This window comes from Salvelinus fontinalis, chromosome 13 (assembly GCF_029448725.1).
Source record: "Salvelinus fontinalis isolate EN_2023a chromosome 13, ASM2944872v1, whole genome shotgun sequence".
Classification (NCBI taxonomy): domain Eukaryota; kingdom Metazoa; phylum Chordata; class Actinopteri; order Salmoniformes; family Salmonidae; genus Salvelinus; species Salvelinus fontinalis.
This window is the reverse complement of record NC_074677.1, coordinates 51940084-51965668: the sequence shown is the minus strand read 5'-3', so window position 1 is coordinate 51965668 and position 25585 is coordinate 51940084. Positions and strand designations below refer to the sequence as shown.

The 25585-nt window shown below is 41.4% G+C and overlaps 1 protein-coding gene across 1 annotated transcript in view; it reads right to left on the bottom strand.

Moving 5' to 3' along the window:
* Positions 1-11315, bottom strand: part of LOC129868956 (calpain-5-like) — a 43264-nt gene extending 31949 nt beyond the window's left edge. The window contains exon 1 of the mRNA XM_055943334.1: positions 11123-11315. The gene's annotated coding sequence lies outside the window, so the exon portion shown is untranslated. The remainder of the gene's footprint in view (positions 1-11122) is intronic.
* Positions 11316-25585: the final 14270 nt, after the last annotated feature.

Genomic DNA, 25585 nt, shown 5'->3' with positions numbered 1-25585 from the left:
CCTGGACTGGCATCCTTGTCTCGTGCCCCAAAAAGCTTAAAAAGTTGTGAAATCAAGTTGTTAGTGGCAACTTCTGCAGTGGGGTCGGTATACAATATCTTACTCCATTTACAGAAGTAGTTCCCAAACCCAAATCTCTTAAGCACTTCAAATAAATAAAACCACTCAACTCTATCGAATGCCTTCTCTGCATCGAGTGAGAGTATGGCAGTATCAGGGGATCCTTCACACACGTTTAGTAACCCTGATGTTTTTCATGAAGGCCTTTTGGTCTTCGTGTATTAGATATGGGAGCACTCTATCCAATCTCCTGGCTAAGGTGTTGGCAATCATTTTTGAGTCGAAGTTCAGAAGAGAAATCGGTCTGTAACTTTCACATTTTGTTGGGGATTTATCAGGCTTCAGAATAAGAGTGATTAAAGCACTCCTTATAGAGGGGGGGAAACAACCTTTCTGAATGGATTCAGCATACATATCCATTAGTGGACCTAGAAGTTTGTCCTTAAATATGTTATAAATATCTATTGGGAGCCCATCTGGACCTGCCGCTTGGTGCGTGGTCCGCTATTTCAACACCATCCAATTTCTATTCCAGATGCAATTTTGTGTCTTCTGAAATAGAGAGAGAATCAAGACCATCCAGAAAGGATGTCTGATTAGTTAAGTTCTCAGGAGATTCAGAGTTGTAAAGTGTGTTGTAGTAGGAAGCAAATGTTTGTTTTATTTCTACAGGATACATTGATAATTGTCCTTTAAATTATGAATCGCATTAATGGCCCTGTCTGAATTTAACTTTTTAATGCACCAGGCAAGCAATTTACCAGGTTTTTCACCTTGATCATAGAAGGACTGTTTCAGCCTCGTTAAGCTGTTCGCAGCCTTTGAGGTGGAACGTTCTTCATACTGATCTTTAAGAGCAAATAATTCCTTTGTTTACTTCTACTAAGTTATCCAATACAACTTCCCTCTTCAATTCTCTGATTTTGCTGTCCATCTCGCTCATTTTCAGATTTCATTGATTTGAAACTGGTAAAACACTTGCCACTTAACATATGCTTTGAAAGCCTCCCATCTGGTACTCGCTGACGTTTGGTCAGTGTTCAATGTAAAATAAACATCTACAGTTGAAGTCGGAAGTTTACGTACACTTAGGTTGGAGTCAAGGTTGGAGTTTATTTAACAAAAGGCATATCTAGCCAGATGATATGTGAAATATGACGTAGTATTCGTTTGAAAAGTAGCAAAGAATAGCTCCACCTAAAACAGAAATGCTAGTTAGTGAAGCCTGAGACTAACGTTAACGTTACAGTATGGACAGTCCAAAATAGTTGTAGATGATCCACAACGCAGGGTCTGTTGCTAGTAGCTACCAAGTATCAAAACGGCCAATACATATAGCATTAACGTAGTATACCATGATAAGTTTAACAACCAATTTATAAACCATAAACAGTATCAAGGATTAGAAATTAACAGGCTACGTGAGAAAAAGAGATACCATTGAAAGGCCCTTTGCACATGATGTCAGGTTTGCACGGGAGTGTCAATCATTTTAGTCCAAGGATTTAATCGAAACTTAAGTCTTCATATAAAGTAGTCCCGATGCTTCTCGGTGGTGCAGGATGAATGAATAAGGTCCAGCTGTGTTAAGGCTGGCTCACTGGCTAAATAAGTGAGGTAACGTTAGCCATTTCGAGTCCGTTGACATGGAGCTAAACATCTTCGCCGGCATTTTACAGCGTTTTATGTAATCCAATGGAAGAGAACTATCAACATAACAAAAATAAACTTAAACATGACATCCAATGTTCAATGGACAGCTATCTCGCCTGTCATATAGAAGAAGCTGAGCTAACCGATGAGCACATACAGGCTACAAATAATATAAGGAAACTTTGAGGGGGTTAGCTCGCCATATTATTCACTTAGCTGTTATGCTAGCTACAATACTACAGTAGCAGCTAATAAATTAGCTAATGTTAGTTAGCTTGCCAACAGTCACATAATCCAAGGTGTTTTAATTCTCCGTAGTCCAGAGTGGTGGTAAACTTCACAGCGGGAACATGACTAGGAAGAAGATTCACGATGTATGCCACAGATGAATGCCTAGGCTTGAGAGGGAGATTCAAACTTGTGTGACCGTCTATTGTAAGTCAGACGTAGTTTAGCTGGGAAGGCTATTCCATAGGCAATGTTGAGGGACCTGAGCTGGCGTTTGACCCTGTCGTAGCCTTTTGTTTTTTGGTGCAGGTCCCAGATACAGTAGATCAGGGAAGAGCTCTTGGTCCCCATACATCACCTTGCCCTTAACCCTAGCTTTCCTCACTCTGACTTTGTCTTGAAAGTTGAGAAACTTCATGATAAGGACTCGAGGAAAGGGGTTGTTTCTCGGGCCTGTAGGAGCCGGAAGCAGATGGGCTCTTTAAATAAGCAGGATGTCCGTAAAGTTGTCAGGCCCCAGTGCCTCGGGAAGCCATCTCTCAAGAAATGCAACTGCATCACCATTTTCCACTTTTTCAGATAGGAGGTCTACTTTGAGACTTGTTAATCTGTGGTGGTTCTCGGGCGAGCTTAGTTTTGAAGTAAGGTCCGGCACCTGTTTTTCCAACTTTTCGGTCGTTGTTTTGACAGGGACGACAGTATCTTCCACCATGCTAATGCGTTCCTCTGCTTCGTTCAAGCGCGTGGAGTAGGCTTGAAGGTCATGTTTAACCTCACTAATCCCTGTTAAGACACCTTCGAGTTTGGTGGAAAAGTCCGCCCTCAGAGATTGCTTCCAAAACCCCTTGATTCTGATTCTGGTGTAGGTCGTCGACATCGTTGGTTGCCATGTTGGACTTGTGGTGTGAGGAGCTAGCTGAGCATGCAGGGCAAACTGGGTTAGTAGAGCTGGCTGAATTAGTAGGGTTAACTGACCGAGCCTGGACCACGTTGTTGATACGAGATGTTCTTCTTGTTTTAGGAGGACTATGTTTAAGTCGATTCATAATAGATGTAGATACGCCTGAAATTGTCCAAGAAAATTGCTGTTCGTGTTACGAGGATTTAAAACAAGACATTCAAATAATTTAAAAGAAGTTCACCCAAAATTGTCAGGAGAGCACTAAAAACACATCCGCTCAGTTCAATGCCATAACCACGCCCATGTATGTAACTTTTAAATTATTGTTATTATTTTATCAGGAGGTGTTGCAGCACCCTCTGCATCCCTAATTCCTGTGGCTATGCAGCCATATACACAACAACTGTCATTTTGCAGACAAGAAAGCACACAATGTTGAAGAAAAATCCCACGAAGACTGGTAGCCCAAGACGCGCCTATGAAAACAGTACACACTGTAAATATCGATTCAGGACCATGGACAGAAGGCGACCACCAGTCAGCCCGGTGAAGTGATAACATTAGATGCACTGCCAATTTCAGCACCACCGGAATGGACAGCCGAACAACAGGGCTGCGTTCAGTACGTTTTTATGCTCTGGAAAGTTCAATTGAGCGGAAATTGTGCTGTACTGAATAACCAGTTGAAAAACGGGGAGGGGTTGGGTTGTGGGTTGGGGAACGCTGTCAGCAGGGCCACTGCCCTTTAAATATATCACTCATTCCTTCAAGCCACACCTTGCCACACCCACCAAACGGGAGCAAACGTACCTCAAAGTCTGTTCAAGAATTTCAAGAAGGTTTTTGGGAAATGTGTTCAGTACAAACCATTCCGCAATGTAGCAAATGGTCAAGCAAACTGAATGCACCAAAGGGGCACCTCAGAGAACAAACCAATAGGCTACATTGGTCATTGTCCCATACCCATAAAATAACACAATGCTGTATATCTATCAATAGCAATTAGACCCACAAAAGCATACAATGACATTAACATCACAGAAAAATCTGAAAGATGTATTGAAGTAAAACGCAAAGGCCTAAGCTATACATTACATTCAAAAATCAGCCAAACAGCCAGTAGACTTAGATGAGGGAAAACCAATGAATGAATCATTCAGGCAAGGCGGCCAGGTCCATAAAGGTTGTAGCTTACCATTTAGAAAAGTTGCAGCCTCCTCCATGCAGTGCTGAACCTCATGAGAAGTTTCTGATTTTACTTGTCAGGTCAAATTTTACTTGTCAGGTCCCTCTCAAACGCCAGCTGGACAAGCTGGGATTTTTGTTGATGTAACAATCTGTGTCATGCTGTGTCTGTGTTCACTGAATACCTTCTTCAGGGTGAATAAGGAATGGCGAGCCACAATAAACTCCCCTTCTCCTGGTTCAGTTTTGGTTAGATCCATCAGGTCGTCAGGTACTAGTGCCTGGTTTAATGGAGCTGCAGGTGCTTGTTGTGATGTTACCCTCGTGCTGCCGGTGCAAGGCCCTGGCTCTTCTTGATGTTGTTAGTCAGCAGGCAGCTGGGGGATGGGCAAGGATTGCTGTAGACACGGGCCTGTAACGGTAATCCTCTTCCTCTAATTCCGAAGAGGAGGAGTAGTGATTGAACCAAGGCGCAGCGGGTTGTGATGACGTATTTATTTACAGAAAAGAAGAAAACACGAACTAGACTATAAACTAACAAAACAACAAAACGGAGTAGACAAACCTGGACATGGGAACTTACATAAAACGCAGAACTCACGAACAGGAAAATGACTACACAAAAGACCGAACTTACAAACAAACCGAACAGTCCCGTATGGTGCGACAAACACTGACACAGGAGACAACCACCCACAACGAACACTGTGAAACAACCTACCTAAATATGACTCTCAATTAGAGGAACACCAAACACCTGCCTCTAATTGAGAGCCATACCAGGCAACCCTTAAACCAACATAGAAACAGACAACATAGAATGCCCACCCAAACTCACGTCCTGACCAACTAACACATACAACAAACTAACAGAAATAGGTCAGGAACGGGACAGGGCCAGCAGGCTGCTCAGTGAGCTCGGCATCGCTCTCGTCTAGACATGGTGGTCATCCGTTTTTTTGTTCTTTTCAGTGCCCAGACAATTTTGGATATCCATGCTGATCAAAACTTAGCAAGCTATAATTATTCAGCGTACTGCTAGTAGTTGCTAGCTAGCCTATTATTAGCTGTAGCTGTCTGCAAAAGTGAACACATTTCTTCCCTTTCTGTGTGAAAAACACTGTCAATTTGTCCCCGCCCAGGGTGGGATCCAATGAGCTTCCTAAACAAGGTAATGAAGGTGCTACCTTATGACAGTGCATGGCTAGGTGCCCAATCAGAAGGTATTTTGGTATTTTGACTACTAAATGTTACATTACTATACCATTCATATACCATTTGTGATGTTATGGGGAAACAAAACAGGGTGGCACAAATTCTATCCACCTCCCTAAGATCCATGTTGTCAGATCTTATTTTTTGATTGACATTTGTCATTAAAAGTCATGAATGCAAATTGTTTTGTGTTCTACTTGTAGCCCTAGTGTCACTTCCTGACCATAGAGAGCTGTTTATTCTCTATGTTGGTTGGGGCGTGATAGTGACTAGGGTGGGTCAGCTAGGTGATTAATGGTTTATGTTGGCCTGGTATGCTTCCCAATCAGAGACAGCTGTTTATCGTTGTCTCTGATTGGGGATCATATTTAGGTAGCCATTTTCCCCATTGTGTTTGTGGGATCTTGTCTACAGATAGTTGCCTGTGTGCACACCAGTAGCGTTTCGTTTGTGCTTGTGCTTTATTGTTTTGTTTGGTGAGTTTCATTTAATTAAAAGATGTGGAACTCTACGCACGCTGCGCCTTGGTTCGATCCTTTCGATGATCGTGACACCTAGCTGTCCTGATAATGAAATGGTAAAACACATCAATGCAAGGTTAAATATGAGGCCAGAGCAGCCATATTTATACAATTTGTGAATTTCAGGTTTTTCACTTAGGGATTGCCTGGGATACACCGTGTTATGTTCCACTCCTAGGAGGATTGTATCCCCCAAATACATTCATACACACACACAGACACTGATTGAAAAAAGGTCTGACATGTTTTTGGAGCAGTTGGCATCATGCTAAGTGCTGTCTCCCAGCCAAATTCCTGGCTAGTGAGGTAAGATGAGAGATATGTTATCAACTGCATGCCTGGGGCTGTTGGTGCAGAGTGCTGAGAGGGGAAGTATTGAAAGAGCCAGGAGAGGAGTTGATCTCTGTTGGATCAAAGGAGTCAGACCGTGCCTGTGCCCGTCTCTTCTACTGATAGACCCATCCCCACAAAAGTTAGCATACCTGTTTAGCAGAGCTAACAGTCCCAGGATACACAAAGGCTGTTTGGATGAAACCACAGAGATGTATCTAAGAACAGATATAGAACAGATATAGCCCTTGGTTCACTCCAGACCTGACTGCCCTCGACCAGCACAAAAACATCCTGTGGCGGACTGCACTAGCATCGAATAGTCCCCGCGATATGCAACTTTTCAGGGAAGTCAGGAACCAATACACGCAGTCAGTCAGGAAAGCAAAGGCTAGCTTTTTAAAACATAAATTTGCATCCTGTAGCTCTAACTCCAAAACGTTTTGGGACACTGTAAAGTCCATGGATAATAAGAGCCCCTCCTCCCAGCTGCCCACTGCACCGAGGCTAGGTAACACTGTCACCACCGATAAATCCACAATAATTGAGAATTTCAATAAGCATTTCTCTACGGCTGGCCATGCTTTCCACCTGGCTACCCCAACCCCGACCAACAGCTCCACACCCCCCGCAGCTACTTGCCCAAGCCTCCCCAGCTTCTCCTTCACCCAAATACAGAGAGCAGATGTTCTGAAAGAGCTGCAAAACCTGGATCCCTACAAATTAGCTGGGCTAGACAATCTGGACCCTCTCTTTCTAAAACTATCCACCGCCATTGTTGCAACCCCTATTACCAGTCTGTTCAACCTCTCTTTCGTATTGTCAGAGATCCCTAAAAATTGGAAAGCTGCCGCGGTCATCCCCCTCTTCAAAGGGGGTGACACACTAGACCCAAACTGCTATAGACCTATATCCATCCTTTCCTGCCTTGCTAAAGTCTTCGAAAGCCAAGTTAATAAACAGATCACCGACCATTTCGAATCCCACCGTACCTTCTCCGCTGTGCAATCCGGTTTCCGAGCTGGTCACGGGTGCACCTCAGCCACGCTCAAGGTACTAAACGATATCATAACCGCCATCGATAAAAGACAGTACTGTGCAGCCGTCTTCATCGACCTGGCCAAGGCTTTCGACTCTGTCAATCATCGTATTCTTATAGGCAGACTCAACAGCCTTGGTTTCTCAAATGACTGCCTCGCCTGGTTCACCAACTACCTCTCAGACAGAGTTCAGTGTGTCAAATCGGAGGGCATTTTGTCCAGACCTCTGGCCCTCTCTATGGGGGTACCACAGGGTTCAATTCTCGGGCCGACTCTTTTCTCTGTATATATCAACGATGTCGCTCTTGCTGCGGGTGATTCCCTGATCCACCTCTACACAGACGACATCATTCTGTATACATCCGACCCTTCTTTGGACACTGTGTTAACAAACCTCCAAATGAGCTTCAATGCCATACAACACTCCTTCCATGACGTCCAACTGCTCTTAAACGCTAGTAAAACTAAATGCATGCTTTTCAACCGTTCGCTGCCCGCACCCGCACGCCCGACTAGCATCACCACTCTGGACAGTTCTGACTTAGAATATGTACAAATACCTAGGCGTCTGGCTAGACTGTAAACTCTCCTTCCAGACTCATATTAAGCATCTCCAATCCAAAATTAAATATAGAATCGGCTTCCTATTTCGCAACAAAGCCTCCCTGACTCACGCCGCCAAACATACCTTCGTAAAACTGACTATCCTACCGATCCTCGACTTCGGCGATGTCATTTACAAAATAGCCTCCAATACTCTACTCAGCAAACTGGATGCAGTCTATCACAGTGCCATCCATATACCATCCACCCCTGCGACCTGTATGCTCTAGTCAGCTGGCCCTCGCTACATATTCATCGCCAGACCCACTGGCTCCAGGTCATCTATAAGTCTATGCTAGGTAAAGCTCCACCTTATCTCAGCTCATTGGTCACGATAACAACACCCACCCGTAGCATGCGCTCCAGCAGGTATATCTCACTGGTCATCCCCAAAGCCAACACCTCCTTTGTCCGCATTTCCTTCCAGTTGTCTGCTGCCAATGACTGGAACGAATTGCAAAAAGCACTGATTTGGAGACTAATATTTCCCTCACTAACTTTAAACATCAGCTATCTGAGCAGCTAACCGATCGCTGTACATAGCCCATCTGTAAATAGCCCATCCAATCTACCTACTTCATCCCCATATAGTTTTTATTTACTTTTCTGCTCTTTTGCACACCAGTATCTCTACTTGCACATCATCATCTGCACATCTATCACTCCAGTGTTAATTTGCTAAATTGTTATTACTTTGCTACTATGGTCTATTTTTTGCCTTACCTCCTCAAGCCATTTGCACCCACTGCATATAGACTTTCTTTTTTTTCTATTGTGTTATTGACAGTACGCTTGTTTATTCCATGTGTAACTCTGTGTTGTTGTTTGTGTCGCACTGCTTTGCTTTATCTTGGCCAGGTCACAGTTGTAAATGAGAACTTGTTCTCAACTAGCCTACCTGGTTAAATAAAGGTGAAAGATTATTATATATTTTTTTTAATCTGCATGATTGCCTTTAGGGTTTTCTATTGAGATGTTATCTCTCCCCTAAAAAATGTGAGCACCGACAGACTTCCAGGAACACAGTCTGGTTCCCTTCAATGTTCCGTCATGCACCCGTTGTCTGTGAAGCTGACTGTTTATTGACGGCTGGTTGCTCAGTCTAATGAAGCGGAAACTCAGTGCCATATTAAAGGTTAATGGGCTGGAAATAGAGCAAAATATTGGCTTAGTATACAGAGCCATGTACTGTCTTGATGAGGTAGCATTGGTAATGGGGTAAGCTGTGTGGTCATCCACATAATGTAGTGGGCTGGTGGGACCTGTTTGACACGAGACAAGCTTTAGGAAGAGATTAGAGTTATGAGTCTAAAACTCTAGGGGGTGAATGTATCAACCGTGCGTACATTTCTTACTAAATTCTGGCGTACATCGACAACATACAGCATGTTTTCATTGATAAATCAGAGCCATATTATATTTGTGCTCTCGTGAATGAGTGCCTTAACCCTGGCTGGAAAACACCCTCCATTCACCTTTTATGGTAACAAAAACACCCTCCATTCACCTTTTATGGTAACAAAAACACCCTCCATTCACCTTTTATGGTAACAAAAACACCCTCCATTCACCTTTTATGGTAACAAAAACGCCCTAATTTGCTCTGTGATTTGTAAATGTTGAAACGTTGGACCATGTCCATTTTTCTTTTTCATGTCCACTGGGCCATGTCCATTTCTTAATGGCTTAGGGATCCTATGTTTCTAACAATGAACTTAGCCTAAGATGCTTATGGGAAACCAGGCCCAGTGCAGTCCAAAATGTGATTTTCCTATGTTTTATACAAATTTCCACACTATGAAAATTATGATAATGCATTTTTTGTGTAAGAGTTGTTTGAAAAGGCCGCCTGAAATTTCAGCCTGTTTGGCGAGATAGAGTTTTGGCTTGCCTGGTGATCTCACCAGGTGATAAATTGGTCAATAGACCAATGAAAACGAGAGTTCCAAAACTCTCTGCCAATAACAGCTAGTTTTCCATTTTCCCCTCCCCACTCAGACCACTCCCAGACAGTTCTAGCAACAACAAAAAAGGAGAGACATGCCCTGCAATATGATTATGACTTGGGTCTACTGTATATAATAAAAGTTAAATAAATATATGAGGCGACATACTGCTAAGCAATCTTCTTACCAACATGCAAATGCATCTGTTTTATAATCAGGCCTACGTTTAAATGTTTCTATTAACCTAAATTATTGTAATTCCAGTGCATCAAACACCTCCATTTCCCCCCAAAAGAACAACATTTGCTTGCAATACAGTTGATCAAGCATTAAAAGTTGTGTGTACTGGTGGTCTTAGATTTGCATGGAGATAAGCACACTTTCCCATCAAGTTCAAAATATATACATCAACCTTTGTGGGAAAACTGGAGCATGCAAGGTTTGGAGTCTTTTTTGTGTGCATGCACCTTTGATAAACAAGGCCCCAGCAGACAGAGATACACAAACCCTGTCTGGCTGCCTGGCCTGGGCCAGGGGACAGTCACACAACTCTGAACATGGCTGCAGCAAATTAGGTCATATCCATGCTGGAGTGAAACACATGGCCTGAAGAGGTTCCCCAAATAAAGGGAACGCATCTGGATTAACAGAGATAGGAGCAAAGATGGACCATCTGAGCTGCTGCCTCTGAGGTCTCCTTTACAAATTTCACAATGTCAATATCACAATACCAGTAGGACTTGTGATGTTGCAACCCAATATACTGTAAGCTAAGCATGAACGAATGAGGATGCATGATGGACTTACTGTGCATGTAGTTTCTGCAGTCCATCTTAACTCTCTCAAGGGTCCAGTTATAGATTGTGTAACCAGTGGTGTAAATTACTTATGTGAGAATACTTTAAAGTACTACTTAAGTATTTTTTATGGGGGTATCTGTACTTTACTTTGCTGTTTATATTATTGAAATTTTTACTTCAGTACATTCCTAAAGAAAATAATGTACTTTTGGAGTGTGCCCCTGGCTATTGTGCCATCTGGTTTGCTTAATTGAATGAATATGAAATAATTGTTTTGATACTTAAGTATATTTTAGCAATTACATTTACTTTTGATACTTAAGAATATTTAAAACCAAATACTTTTCGACTTTTACTCAAGTAGTATTTTACTGGGTGACTTTCACTTTTACTTGAGTTATTTTCTATGAAGGTATCCTCAAGTATGACAGTTGGGTATTTTTCCACCACTGTATGTGACGCAGCATAACTAGTACTCTCCATGCTGATGTGACGGCAGGGCACACTCTAGGGTACCCAGATATTTACGAAAACCACACTGACTCATTCCAGAAACGTCATTCCAGAAAGTAATGATTATACTTACAAACAGAACTTCTTACACAACTCTCAAAAAATGTCCCTTCCTTAACATTCTCACCATCAACTGCGTACACAAGGTCAAGGTCCTTGCGTAATCCATGAGAAAATGAATAGGACGTCGCTGCATCATATTGTCGCTGATTCATTCCCAGACATCTTGTGGTGAATATGAAGCTATCTCCTGTCATGTGGAGCGTTGTGTTCAAAAGCAAACAACGCACAGCCCTCCACTTGTGTACTGGCAGAGATGTGTCCCATGAACGGCTATTTATATCTTAATCAGCCTGCGCCCTTTTCATCAGTCTGAAAACTCCCCATAAGCCCTGTGTGTATTCCAGTTACAGAGAGAAGAGACATTAATGCTTTATGAGTGTGAAGTCACTTTTACTGTAGGTACTGCAGAGTTAACTGTTACTCCTCTATTGGTAACTTGTGTCTGGCCCTGCCTGTGCCTGTTAAATACCATAAGACACGATTGTTAGCTTTAAACCCATTTCCTTTCTAAATACATGTCTAGGGCAACCACAGCTGAAAACCTATAATCAGCAGTTCACACAAAGCTAAATCATTGTACGTGTTTCAGTAATTGCAGTAATTATAAAGTCCAGACCTCGGGTCCTCATGCCAAGCTCTAAGTGGATTCATTTAGGTGGGAATTCCGACCTAAGGTAATATCCTGAGGGAAACTTTGGAGGGAACCAGCTATTAACTAGATGGTTCGATGAGTATTTCGCCCCTATACCCAGGTCGGACGACCGATGTGCACGTCAGGACCGCTACGGACCTCCACCAGAGATTCCTCTGGCTTCGCCCTGCCCAGGCATAGTTCATGAAGCGTGCATCTTTATGCACTTTTCTCTCTGCACGTATTCTGAATAGTATTCTATTCACCCGCTATTCGTTTGGGGGTGGGGATCAAATAAATGAAGGTGTGGCGGAGGTATGTCTACAGATATACCGTATTCTGATTTTGACTTCGTTCCCTCGTTATTCCACCACCTTTATGCGAGACGAAACGATGAACAAGGTCGAGCAACCTGTCGGTTTCAAGTGGAACAACATCTATTTCATATTTTTTACGATAGAAATAAAACCTTTCTCCATGCACTGTAATTTACAAATTGATAAGAGCTATTGATAAGAGCTATTGATAAGAGCTATTGATAAGAGCTATTGATAAGAGCTTTTGATAAGAGCTATTGATAAGAGCTATTGATAAGAGCTATTGATAAGAGCTATTGATAAGAGCTTTTGATAAGAGCTATTGATAAGAGCTATTGATAAGAGCTAGGTCAATTAGTAAACCGTTTGGATAAGGGGATTGCAAATATAAATGACAATTGTTGAAGATCTATTTTACATTATGGTCTCTGGAAACAAATGTGAAACCAGCCATAAGGCAGCAAACTGAATCCCCTCTCACATAGGTACCTGGTTGCAATGGGCATCAATATCTTAAGGGGGTGACTCTCCCAGAGACACCAATGCGATAGCAGCTGGGTCTGGTGTACTTAGTTCATTGACTTTCATTGAAACAGAAAAAATGAGGGAGTGGGATGTTTCCTTTCCTCTTCCATCTCTATTCGACTTCGTAATTGTAGTGTTGCGGCAGACAAAGGGCTATTTTCAGGTGTTGTGGCTTTGCTGTTGAGTCCCTGAGGGATGATGCCTCTGCCATCATTGTTTTACTGTCCTGTATGATTTGTGAGTTATTTTGTCTTCTCAGCTCTAGCTTGTGGAAGACAAATGCAGCTCCCTCTCCCTCTCTCACCCTTTCCCGTTCCCCCTCCCTATCTCTCTACACAACAGTTTGGAAGCACACTATATGTGTGACGAATTGTCCAAAGTCAGGACAGGAGTGATTGTAGTCATTTTGTTATGGGGTTCACCGCAGAACTAAACAAATAAAGAAGATGGCAACTGTTTATAACAGACATGAATAAGGTCTTAAGGGCCTGGGGCTGGTTTTCTACTAAGCTAGCATATGGAATTGTTTTAAGATGGTCATACTAAGGATAATTTAGCTATTCTATTTTGAATTTTAGGACCCCTGTAGGTATCAAAAAATATATATTAAAAAATGATTTGATGATACATTGAATTTGTCCTGACTGCTATTAGCCCATAGAAATGCATTGAATAACAGGTTCATACATGGAAAAACAGTTATTCCAAAAATATATCAAAAGGAAGTATGTTTTAACAGGCAATTTGCCAAGGCAGGATAATCTGAGCGCAGCCCAATTGTAACGGTCGTCGTAATCCTCCTCCTCGGACGAGGAGGAGAGGCGAAAAGGATCAGACCAATATGCGGAGTGGTTTGTGTCCATGATTATTTATTAACAAAAATAACCGGAACACTAACGAAACAAAATGACAAAAGAGAAACGAACCGACAAACAGTCCCGTGTGGCACAAATACAGACACGAGATACAAACACCCACCAAAACACGTGAATCACAGGCTGCCTAAGTATGATTCTTAATCAGGGACAACGATTGACAGCTGTCTCTGATTGAGAATCATACCCGGCCGAACACAGAAAATAACACATCGACAACCCACCCCAACTCACGCCCTGACCAACTAAATAAATACAAGAAAAAGGAAAAACAGGTCAGGAACGTGACACCAATCCAGAAATTTGCCAGTGGCATCTGATTAAATTCTATTTTCACAGAACCGCTTGTTGCAATTTCGATGAGGCTCTCTTGTTCAGATATCAGTAAGTAGACTGGAGACAGGGCATGAAATGGCCATTTTTACTGGTGTCCAAAATGTATTTCAAGCTGTCAGGCATTCCCTTGGCAGCACGAACCTCTCGGTGGATGCTACAGTGAACCCAAGTGGCGTCAGGAGCAACTTCTTGCACGTGCGTTACCACTCCAGTGTGTCTCCCTGTCATAGTTTTTGCGCCATCAGTACAGATACCAACACATCTTGACCACCAAAGTCCATTTGATGTCACAAAGCTGTCCAGTACTTAAAAAATATCCTCTCCTGTTGTCCTGGTTTCCAGTGGTTTGCAGAAGAGGATGTCTTCCTTAATTGACCACCCATAAACATAACAAACATATATCAGTAGCTGTGCCAGGACCGCCACGTCTGTTGACTCATTCAGCTGTAACGCATAGAATTCACTGGCTTGTATGTTTATGACAGAGATGTCACAAACATGTCATGTCACTGATGCGTTGTGAAACAGTGTTGTTTGATGAAGGCATTGTCTGTATTGTTTTTTTGGCCTTTACCCCCAGCATTGTCCCAGCCATATCCGCGGCAGCAGGAAGAATTAAGTCCTCCACAATGGTATGAAGCTTGCCTGTCCTAGCCACTCGGGAGCTCACCAAATAAGATGCTTCTAGCGCCTTCTTAATGGTTAATGGTATCTGTTGCTTTTATACATGTCTTACTACTCGAAAGTCGTCTTAATTCTCGCTCAAAAAACATATTTTTCAAATTGCCATGTTTTGTTTCTAAATGTCTGCCTAAGAGTGAAGGTTTCATCGAGTTGTGAGATAGTATTTTTGCACATATAACACACTGTGGCTGAGGAAAAGCACTACTCCTAATATAAGTGAACCCCAAATCAATGTAGTTCGCATCATATTTGCGCCTCTTCGATGGTCCAATATCCCTGTCTGTTGTTCGGTGCTTTCCCGGGTAAGGGGGCAGTAGCTCTTAGGCTGCATCAGATTCACAACTGTCAGTGTCTATGCTAGCTGGGCTATCAACAAATGTAGTATTACTGATGCTAGCATTGGATGTGCTCGTGGAAGCAAAACAACTTGTGTCGTCAACAGGTGCAGGTGTAGTACTGCTGGTAGTAGCAGTACTACCAGTAGAGCTTGTATGTGCCTCTATGGACATGGGCCTTACTATTTTTAACCATTTATCAATTTTCGAGCAAACGGAATGAGCAGCAGCTACGTAACGGTTAATGTGATTGGATGTTAATTATTTGACTAGGCTACCTGTATTTGACATTGTGTTGTTATTTCACTGAACACTAGATGGTTTAATTTGATTTTTGGCAGTAAAACGAGACTGTGAAAATGTGATGGGAAAAAAAATATATACAGTGGGGAGAACAAGTATTTGATACACTGCCGATTTTGCAGGTTTTTCTACTTACAAAGCATGTAGAGGTCTGTAATTTTTATCATAGGTACACTTCAACTGTTAAAAATCCAGAAAATCACATTGTATGATTTTTAAGTAATTAATTAGCATTTTATTGCATGACATAAGTATTTGATCACCTACCAACCAGTAAGAATTCCGGCTCTCACAGACCTGTTAGTGTTTCTTTAAGAAGCCCTCCTGTTCTCCACTCATTACCTGTATTAACTGCACCTGTTTGAACTCGTTACCTGTATAAAAGACACCTGTCCACACACTCAATCAAACAGACTCCAACCTCTCCACAATGGCCAAGACCAGAGAGCTGTGTAAGGACATCAGGGATAAAATTGTAGACCTGTACAAGGCTGGGATGGGCTACAGAACAATAGGCAAGCAGCTTGGTGAGAAGGAAACAACTGTTGGCGCAATTATTAGAAAATGGAAGAAGTTCAAGATGACGGTCAATCACCCTCGGTCTGGGGCTCCATGCAAGATCTCACCTCGTGGGGCATCAATGATCATGAGGTCGGTGAGGGATCAGCCCAGAACCACACGGCAGGACCTGGTCAATGACCTGAAGAGAGCTGGGACCACAGTCTCAAAGAAAACCATTAGTAACACACTACGCCGTCATGGATTAAAATCCTGCAGCGCACGCAAGGTCCCCCTGCTCAAGCCAGCGCATGTCCAGGCCCGTCTGAAGTTTGCCAATGACCATCTGGATGATCCAGAGGAGGAATGGGAGAAGGTCATGTGGTCTGATGAGACAAAAATAGAGCTTTTTGGTTTAATCTCCACTCGGTGTGTTTGGAGGAAGAAGAAGGATGAGTACAACCCCAAGAACACCATCCCAACCGTGAAGCATGGAGGTGGAAACATCCTTCTTTGGGGATGCTTTTCTGCAAAGGGGACAGGACGACTGCACCGTATTGAGGGGGGGATGGATGGGGCCATGTATCGCGAGATCTTGGCCAACAACCTCCTTCCCTCAGTAAGAGCATTGAAGATGGGTCGTGGCTGGGTCTTCCAGCATGACAACGACCCGAAACACACAGCCAGGGCAACTAAGGAGTGGCTCCGTAAGAAGCATCTCAAGGTCCTGGAGTGGCCTAGCCAGTCTCCAGACCTGAACCCAATAGAAAATCTTTGGAGGGAGCTGAAAGTCCGTATTGCCCAGCGACAGCCCCGAAACCTGAAGGATCTGGAGAAGGTCTGTATGGAGGAGTGGGCCAAAATCCCTGCTGCAGTGTGTGCAAACCTGGTCAAGATCTACAGGAAACGTATGATCTCTGTAATTGCAAACAAAGGTTTCTGTACCAAATATTAAGTTCTGCTTTTCTGATGTATCAAGTACTTATGTCATGCAATAAAATGCAAATTAATTACTTAAAAATCATACAATGTGATTTTCTGGATTTTTTTTTTCTGGATTTGTTTTAGATTCCGTCTCTCACAGTTGAAGTGTACCTATGATAAACATTACAGACCTCTACATGCTTTGTAAGTAGGAAAACCTGCAAAATCGGCAGTATATCAAATATTTGTTCCCCCCACTGTATATATTTTACTATAATAAAAAAAAAATGTGAATCACATTTTTATTTAGCATACCGCCGATGGCATTGCACGCACCCCAGTTTGGGAATACCTGGGCTAACATATTACAAGCTGTGCAATAATTTGGGACATGTAGCCTATTCGAATCATTATGGAAGGCAAACCAAACGTAGCAGTTTAAATCTGGAGCCTGATGCACGGTTCACAATGACTGGACCGTTGTGATCACAGTTCCATGATTAGTGAGGATTATTAGTGTAGATTTATAGTTCTACTGTTCAACCCCTATTGTACACATCTATATTTCATTTTATGGATTGAACAATTGAATATGGCAACTTTCAGGAAGATTCAAACCACGGTATTTTTTATTCACCAATATATTTAGCACATAAAGGCTCTCCAAACCTGTTTTTTCAATTATTCATAAAGACTTTCCTAACCCTAAATAATATACAACGTAAGAGGATTTTAAAATATAACAATTGGTGCTGAAAGGAGAGAATATGTGTGTATTTACATGGCTGTCTTTAATTGAGCTCTAATATTTTGAACCATCTGTCCATATATTCTAGTGAGTCTGTGGAGAAAATTCTAATTAAAGGTACACCAAATTTGAATGAATGGCTTAAGATAAATGTGTTGAAAACCCTAGTGAGTCTGTGGAGAAAATTCTAATTAAAGGTACACCAAATTTGAATGAATGGCTTAAGATAAATGTGTTGAAAACCCTATTGAATAGAAACTCCATGAGAAAATCTGTTGGCCAGCAAGTGGCTGGGTTTTCAACTGAAAAGTGCATAGGAATGGCCTGCATAGGAAAGGTCTTCGTAGAATGGTGGAAATAACCTGTCTGAATCGAGCCCTTAGTCAACTACTCCATGCCGTGGCAAGTCCTACACATTCCTAGGGACAGGTTACAAATAAAGGGATGCACTCGTCATGCCCCGATGAGGCAGGCACCAGATGGCAGACAAGCCAAGGTGTTGTTCTGGCCAATATCATGAATAGCCAGTGGTGATAAACTAGGTTAGTGTTATGCCAAAATAAGGGTTCAAGACAAATTAGGGTTAGGGTTGGTTAGTATTAGTGTTGTGGTCGAGGCTAGGATTAGGGATGTGGCCATGAAGTTATTGTTTGGGTTTTGGTTGAGATAGAGTTGAACTAAACCTAACTCTAACCCTCACCCTAGCTTCCTATCCACATCCCGATTAAACCCTAACCCTATCCTCAAATACAACCCTAACCCTAACCTTAACCCTAGCCATAGCCCTAACCATAGCAGTAACCCTAACGCTAGGGAGGGAGTCAGTTCAACTTCCAATGCAGCACGATCTGGCTGTCAGTCTCCAGAGCCAAGAGCACCACGACATTCGGTCTATGGCTCATGCTGGGGTCTGTCGATGGCAGACCTTCAGTCCTGCAGCAGAGGGCACTAGAGCCACACATTCACGCCACATGGCCATCAGATCAGAGGGACATGGCCTAGACTAGGGAGCACTCAGTGTTTTTCTCTGTTTGATCTGTGTCTTGCGAATCATGTGTTGTGATGTATGAGTTGATCGTGATTATTCACAATACGCCATGGCCTTAGAGGAGAAAACGTTACGAAGTGGATACAAGCATGAAATTTGGTAGAAACATTCCTCAGGACTATTAAAACATCCCAGAATGGGTGCCCATTTCAAATGGAACACAGAAACGAGTTATCAAAAAAATTGTAAATGGCTGCCAAAATAGCTGGTATTTGACCATAAAAAAACATTATGCAACAGATAAAAGCATGACATTTGGTACAAACATTCCTCAGATGATATGAAAACATCTAAGAAGGGGTGTTCATTTCAATCCAGATCAAGGGGTTGGGGAGACAACCAACATCTTGATCTGCTGCCATTATCCAACCACCAACCCACAACTTGGTGGTTGGATAATCCTTGGCAAGATGGAAGAACAGCCCAGCAAGGAGGACAATGATGTCTACATCCACTGTTCAAATGATCATGGTTTGTGCACCCTTTTGAAGGGAATCTTTAAGATGAAGGCATACTCTTGTATCTGCCTCTTCGTGGTCACATTCCACCATTGATGTCAGACCCTTTTTGTGACCACAGACTCATCAATTGTAGCATATAGCTCTTTACCATCTTCAAATTCATTGGCACACCTTCTTTGTCAACATTTTTAAAGCTCCTGTTATTAGGATTTCTGAGAAAGTCAGAAAACTTACATGGAAGCTTGGTTGTCTTCCCAACTTTCTTTCAGATGCCTTTTCCTCGCTTCTCTCTCGTTGAGTCTTGTAGACTATCTTCTTTCTATGTGTCCCACTCAATATCGATCTTAGGGCACAGGTGGGTAGGAATCTACAATGATCAGGCCTAGCATATCCGATTTTTCACTTGGAAGGTGGAAAAACAAATCTAGGTTTCCATTTTTAAGCAGTGGTACATTATTCCTCTTAATGCTCTGATGGATAGATGTGTTCCTGTCCACAATTACTTCCTTGAGATATGTTTTATATTGAGAAGGGCCTAGTTTCTCAATGAATTAATATTATGGACTCTATTTTCGTCTGGCGTCAAGGCAGAGCTAGTGTCAAACGCAAGTTAGTTTGCAATTTCGTCAAGTAAAGACTGTCGCACTGACATCTTCCAGCCCTAACGCCAGGTTCGGCAATATACCTGTCTAACATCAGCATGCTTGCGCTCAGATGGGAGGGGTGGAAATATTTGAGGCTTGTCCTTAAAAACATGATTCAAAGTGCTAATTTCAGGCAACGCTGGTAGGGATGTTTAAGACCAACCAAAAATTGGTTTTAGTGGTGACGCAGTTGGTTATTGCATGGATTTTGAGAGTGGAAACGTAGCCTTTCAGCCGTTACGCACACTGCCCATATGCGCAGAGAACAAGATGTGATTTGGTGCCTGTATACTTCGTATCTAGAAACATAAAACACAGTTTCTTCCCCCATTTTGTTTTATTTGATTTAAAACCTAGTATAGCCCCCCCTCTGCTCAATGAAGCATTTTTTCTTTTTGTCCTGTCTAATGTAGCTAATCAAGTACAGTAGGATAGTCAAGACCGTCAATAAAGGGTTTGGCTCATGAGACTGCTGGAAATAAATCTTAATCACCATAGGTTTATTAAAATATGAAATTTGAGGAGCAAAACAGTGAGCTGACATTCCCTTTTTATCTATGTATTGTAAGCAGGCGTACATTATTTTAGCCATGCTTTGGATGTGAGTAAAAATCCCTCCATGATGTAGGCTACATGTGTCCATGCCCATCATGAAACGAGAGATGAGAACCTCTGTGAACAAATCAAATCACACTTTATTTGTCACATGCGCTGAATACAACAGGTATTTCACCTTACCGTGAAATGTTTACTTACAAGCCTTTAATCAACAATGCAGTTTTAAGAAAATAGAGTTAATCAAATATTTACTAAATAAACAAAATTAAAAAATTTAAAGTAACACAATAAAATAACAGTAATGAGGGTGAACCTCGTATTTAGAAGTTATTTTCCTGTAATAATTGCTTGTTTTCCGTTTCATATTTGTAAAACTAAGCCCTCCGTAGGCGACCCTTTCCCTAGGCCTACTATAACGAAGGCTGTCTCAACCGCAATGGGTTTGTCTCTTTTTATGCTGGAGATTTTATGATATCATTACATTTTACATGTATTTATTGTTGTTGAAAAAAAAACCCAGATTGCTTGTTTTTCATTGAATTGAATTAAAACCAAACTTATTAGAATGATTCACTGTCCAATGCAACTTCTGGAGAAGTGTGAATGCAATCTGTAAAATGGTTCCAATATGTATATAAAACATATTTGGCAGCAGTATAACGGTGAGTGGACATTCTCCCTTTCTCTTTATATTGGATCTTTGTTTATTGATCATCAAAACGCCAGCAACAGTGCCAATATTTGTGGGTGTGAAAATAGCAAAAAATATTTCTGACACATCCCCCAAACCTATAGCGCTACCAACAGCGCTTAGATGAATCATAGCGTTAGGTTTGTTAAAATTGAGCTTTCTATGTTGACTGTTGTTAGCCATGGTCTCAATAAATTAGCTGCATAATGTAACTCCTAGGGTGTTTGCCAATTTTTATGCTTGATAACATGATGTTTTTAAAGTGATTCATGCAGTAGTTCAACAAAATTATGAAATATAATGGCATATTGTTGAAGACTGGTCCACTACTCACAAATACACAACATTTTGATTATATAAGGCAACAGAAATTCTACAGCAATTTCCCCCCCCCCAAAAATCTGATTCTATATTGGCAGCCATATTGGATTATGTAAAAAAGGAAATTGGGGTGCCATGCCCCAATTTTATATCACCCCTTCTAATGTCAGGTAATACATCTCAAAAATAATCTCTACCAAATTTGACGCTTGAAAAACACCATGTTATCAAGTAAAAAAAATTGTCATCACATCCTAGGAGTTACATTATGTAGCTAATTTATTGAGAACACATGTAATTTACTCTGAATATAACCTAAAACTGGGGGTGGTTGTTCTAACAGGCTTTTACCCTAACGGTTTCATATCAAGGTGACATTAGAAAATTGCAGCGTAATGTAAAAGCCAATGTTAGAATGACCATCTCCAGTTTAAGGTCACATTCAGAGTAAATTACGCAATTTCCCCAAAATTTGGGCACCCCTTCTAATTTCAAAGAATACATCCCAAAGAGAAGCTCTACCAAATGTCACGCTTGTATCCGCTGCGTAACATTTTCATTACTTTTTGATGCTACCCACTGGGCACTCACAGTTTCCATGTAATTTCAATGAAATTACACTGAACAAAAATACAAACGCAACATGTAAAGTGTTGGTCCCATGTTTCATGAGCTGAAATAAAAGATCACCAAAATGTCCATATGCACAATAATCTTATTTATCAAAAAAATAATTGCACAAATTTGTTTAAATCCCTGTTAGTGAGCATTTTTCCTTTGCCAAGATAATCCATCCAACATTACACAGGTGCAGCTTGTGCAGGGGACAATAAAAGGCCACTCTAAAATGTGTGGTTTTGTCACGCACCACAATGCAACAGATGTCTCAAGTTTTGAGGGAGAGTACAATTGGCATGCTGATTTTTGATTTAATGTTAATTTCTTTACAATAAACCGCCTCCAAAGTCGTTTTAGAGAATTTGGGAGTACGTCCAACCGGCCTCACAACCGCAGACGACGTGGCCCATTGTCGTGCCATTCATCCGAAGCCATCACCTCATGTTTCAGCATGATAATGCACGGCCCCATGTCACAAGGATCTGTACACAATTACTGGAAGCTGAAAATCTCAGAGTTCTTCCATGGCCTGTATACTCACCAGGCATGTGACCCATTGAGCATGTTTGGGATGCTCTGGTTCAACATGTACGACTGCATGTTCCAGTTCCAGTAAAATCTTAGAAATTGTTGCATGTTGCGTTTATATTTTTGTTCAGTGGGTAAGGCCCTGGACTAGAACGAAACTTGTAATGCATTGTGTGGATTTATTATTGTGTGGATGTATTATATTTTCATGTAGGCTACTTGTTTACAGAAAGAACAAATGTAAAAGGGTTGACAGCATTCACCAGGGAAACATTCCAGGGACACAGACAAAGCAGATCGTGTTTTCATGTAATCAAATTTATTTGTTGTTGATATTTTTTATATGACAGCAATGTTCACAAAAATGATAGCTTTGTATTTTCATTTCACTCAGTTTTGATCTTTACATTGTACAGTTGTGTAAGGACCATAGAAAAACCAATCGACCTCAATATTGGTACAATGTAGTCTACTCATGGGATTTAAAGCATGCAATCTGACTTAAAAAGGTTTCATTTTACAAAGATAAGTCCTTTTTTGGAGACAAAACTCACATATGAGAAACTAAAGGAGCATACGTCATCTCAGCAAGCCACACGTCTAATTCTATAATTTTGCAAACTATCCTCTAAACTACGGAAAGTTTGTTTCTTTTCCTCCTAAAGTCGATAACAGTAGAAATATCCACGAGCAAAGGGAATTTCTCGCAACATAAATATTCATGGAAACAAAGGCAAAAAAAGAGGGCACGACAGAGAATCGTACACATGGACAGCTAAACCAGCAAATGAGATGATCTGACAATCATGATTGTTTTGTTTTTTACAGGAACGTGAACTATATGAAGGCAGTTTGGGCCATCTGTTGACTAATGTGCGATAAATATTCAGTGTTTATCAGTCATTGTGATCAGTAATGATTTTCAGTAATGACCACAGATGAATAGCTTTATGATCCACGGCTGATAGGGGATGACTGTTGTTGACTAGCCTTCTAAGGTAAACCCGTCCTTCGGGTTGTTCCAAATAATACACGAAAACAATGTTAGTTTCTTAGCTACATTATCGAACAAATTAACTATTTTATCAATCTGTTTATTATTGTTGAGTAATATTGTAGTGAGGAACATTTCTTTACAACCCCATTGATGATAATATTGGTTATTGATGAAAACATCACCCCTGCGTACAGTATTGTATAAAGGTTTGAATGGTCTCTTAAATTGACTCTATTCGGGGATTCCTAGCACCATGGTAGAATGTTGAGTATGGTAAGAGACTATTTTACAGATGTCCAAAAGCCCTGTCCAATTCGAATCAACTTTGTCATATGGTGTGTACAGTATGTCTGTGTACGAGTGTGTGTGTGTTTGTGTGTGTGCAAGCATGTGTGTATTTACAGTACCAGTCAAAAGTTTGGACACAACTACTCATTCAAGGGTTTTTCTTTATTTTTACTATTTTACACATTGTAGAATAATAGTGAAGACGTCAACAATATGAAATAACACTTATGGAATAATGTAGTAACCAAAAAAGTGTTAAACAAATCAAAATATATTTTATATTTGAGATTCTTCGAAGTAGCCACCCTTTGCCTTGATGACAGATTCGCACACTCTTGGCATTCTCTCAACCAGCTTCATGAGGTAGTCACCTGGAATGCATTTCAATTAACAGGTGTGTCTTGTTAAAAGATCATTTGTGGAATTTATTTCCTTCTTAATGCTTTTGAGCCAATCAGTTGTGTTGTGACAAGGTCGGGGTGGTATACAGAAGATAGCCCTATTTCGTAAAAGACCAAGTCCATGTATGGCAAGAACAGCTCAAATAAACAAAGAGCAACAACAGTCCATCATGACATGAAGGTCAGTCAATACAGAAAATGTCAAGAACTTTGAAAGTTTCTTCAAGTGCATTTGCAAAAACCATCAAGTGTTATGATGAAACTGGCTCTCATGAGGACTGCCACAGGAAAGGAAGAACCAGAGTTACCTCTGCTGCAGAGGATAAGTTCATTAGAGTTACCAGCCTCAGAAATGAGTCCTGATGAGTCCAAATTTGAGATTATTGGTTCCAACCACCGTGTCTTTATGAGACGCAAAGTAGGTGAACAGATGATCTCCGCATGTGTGGTTCCCACCGTGAAGCCTGGAGGAGGAGGTGTGATGGTGCTTTGCTGGTGACACTGTCTGTGATTTATTTAGAATTCAAGGTACAGCATTCTGCAGTGATACACCATCCCATCTGGTTTGCGCTTAGTGAGACTATCATTTGTTTTTCTACAGGACAATGACCCAACACACCTCCAGGCGGTGTAAGGGCTATTTGACCAAGAAGGAGAGTGATAGAGTGCTGCATCAGATGACCTGGCCTCCACAATCACCCGACCTCAACCCAATTGAGATGGTTTGGGATGAGTTGGACCGCAGAGTGAAGGAAAATCAGCCAACAAGTGCTCAGCATATGTGGGAACTCCTTCAAGACTGTTGGATTCCAGGATCCAAGGATATGGATTCCATATGTGTTATTTCATAGTTTTGATGTCTTCACTATTATTCTACAATGTTGAAAATAGTAAAAAAATTAAGAAAAACCCTTGAATGAGTAGGTGTGTCCAAACTTTTGACTGGTACTGTATGTTGAGAGTGTGCGCATGATTGCATAAGGTAGTCATTAGGGTTGACCATCTCTCTGCCGGTGTGCTGGGGTTTATGGGGACCAATTGGTTTTTGCACCAGGTTAGAGGAATGCCTGAGTTTATATAACTGTAGGATGTCATATCCAAGTGGATAAATTACATGCGTCTGTATTGAATAGTGTAAGGTACACAGTTATTGTGGATGTATTTAGCCCATACAGGTGGTTAAGTACATGTGTTGATAAATGTTTTTTCTTAATCTTACTGCAGTTTTAGGGCTCTATTCAATCCGTATGGCGGAAGTTCAGCGTTACAGCGTGATTGAAATTTAAAGGCAACGCTACCGCGTTCGCGGAGACTGCATTCACGGTGAACGCTGCATATGTCGGCTCAATCGGAAATTACCTTTACATTTCTATTGCGCAATCTGTAACTCTTCAGCGATCCAGATATAAAAGAGCCATTAGTTGAACTTGCATTCAAATCTGGGTCAATCATGACATTTAAGATATACTGTAGTAAATTATATGATGGATTTAGACACCTTTTGTCTGTCTATAGATGTATTTACTACTTGAAAATAATTGACATGCTATTCTGTCTTTGTGACTTGTCTTGGACACATGCTCTTTGGTGAGACAGAATGTCTTCCAGACGTCTGGTTAGGTTTTACCAGAGGAAACAGTACAGAACAGCAGTAGCAGTGGTTCAGTGCTTGGCAGTAGCTTCGGCAGGTCTACTAAAGTGCCACTGTCTCAGCTGCATTGAAAGCAGTGTAAACGTGGGGAGCAGTCCCCAGTAGTGTACAGTGCAATTCATTTCCCAGACACCCCCTGTTTAAA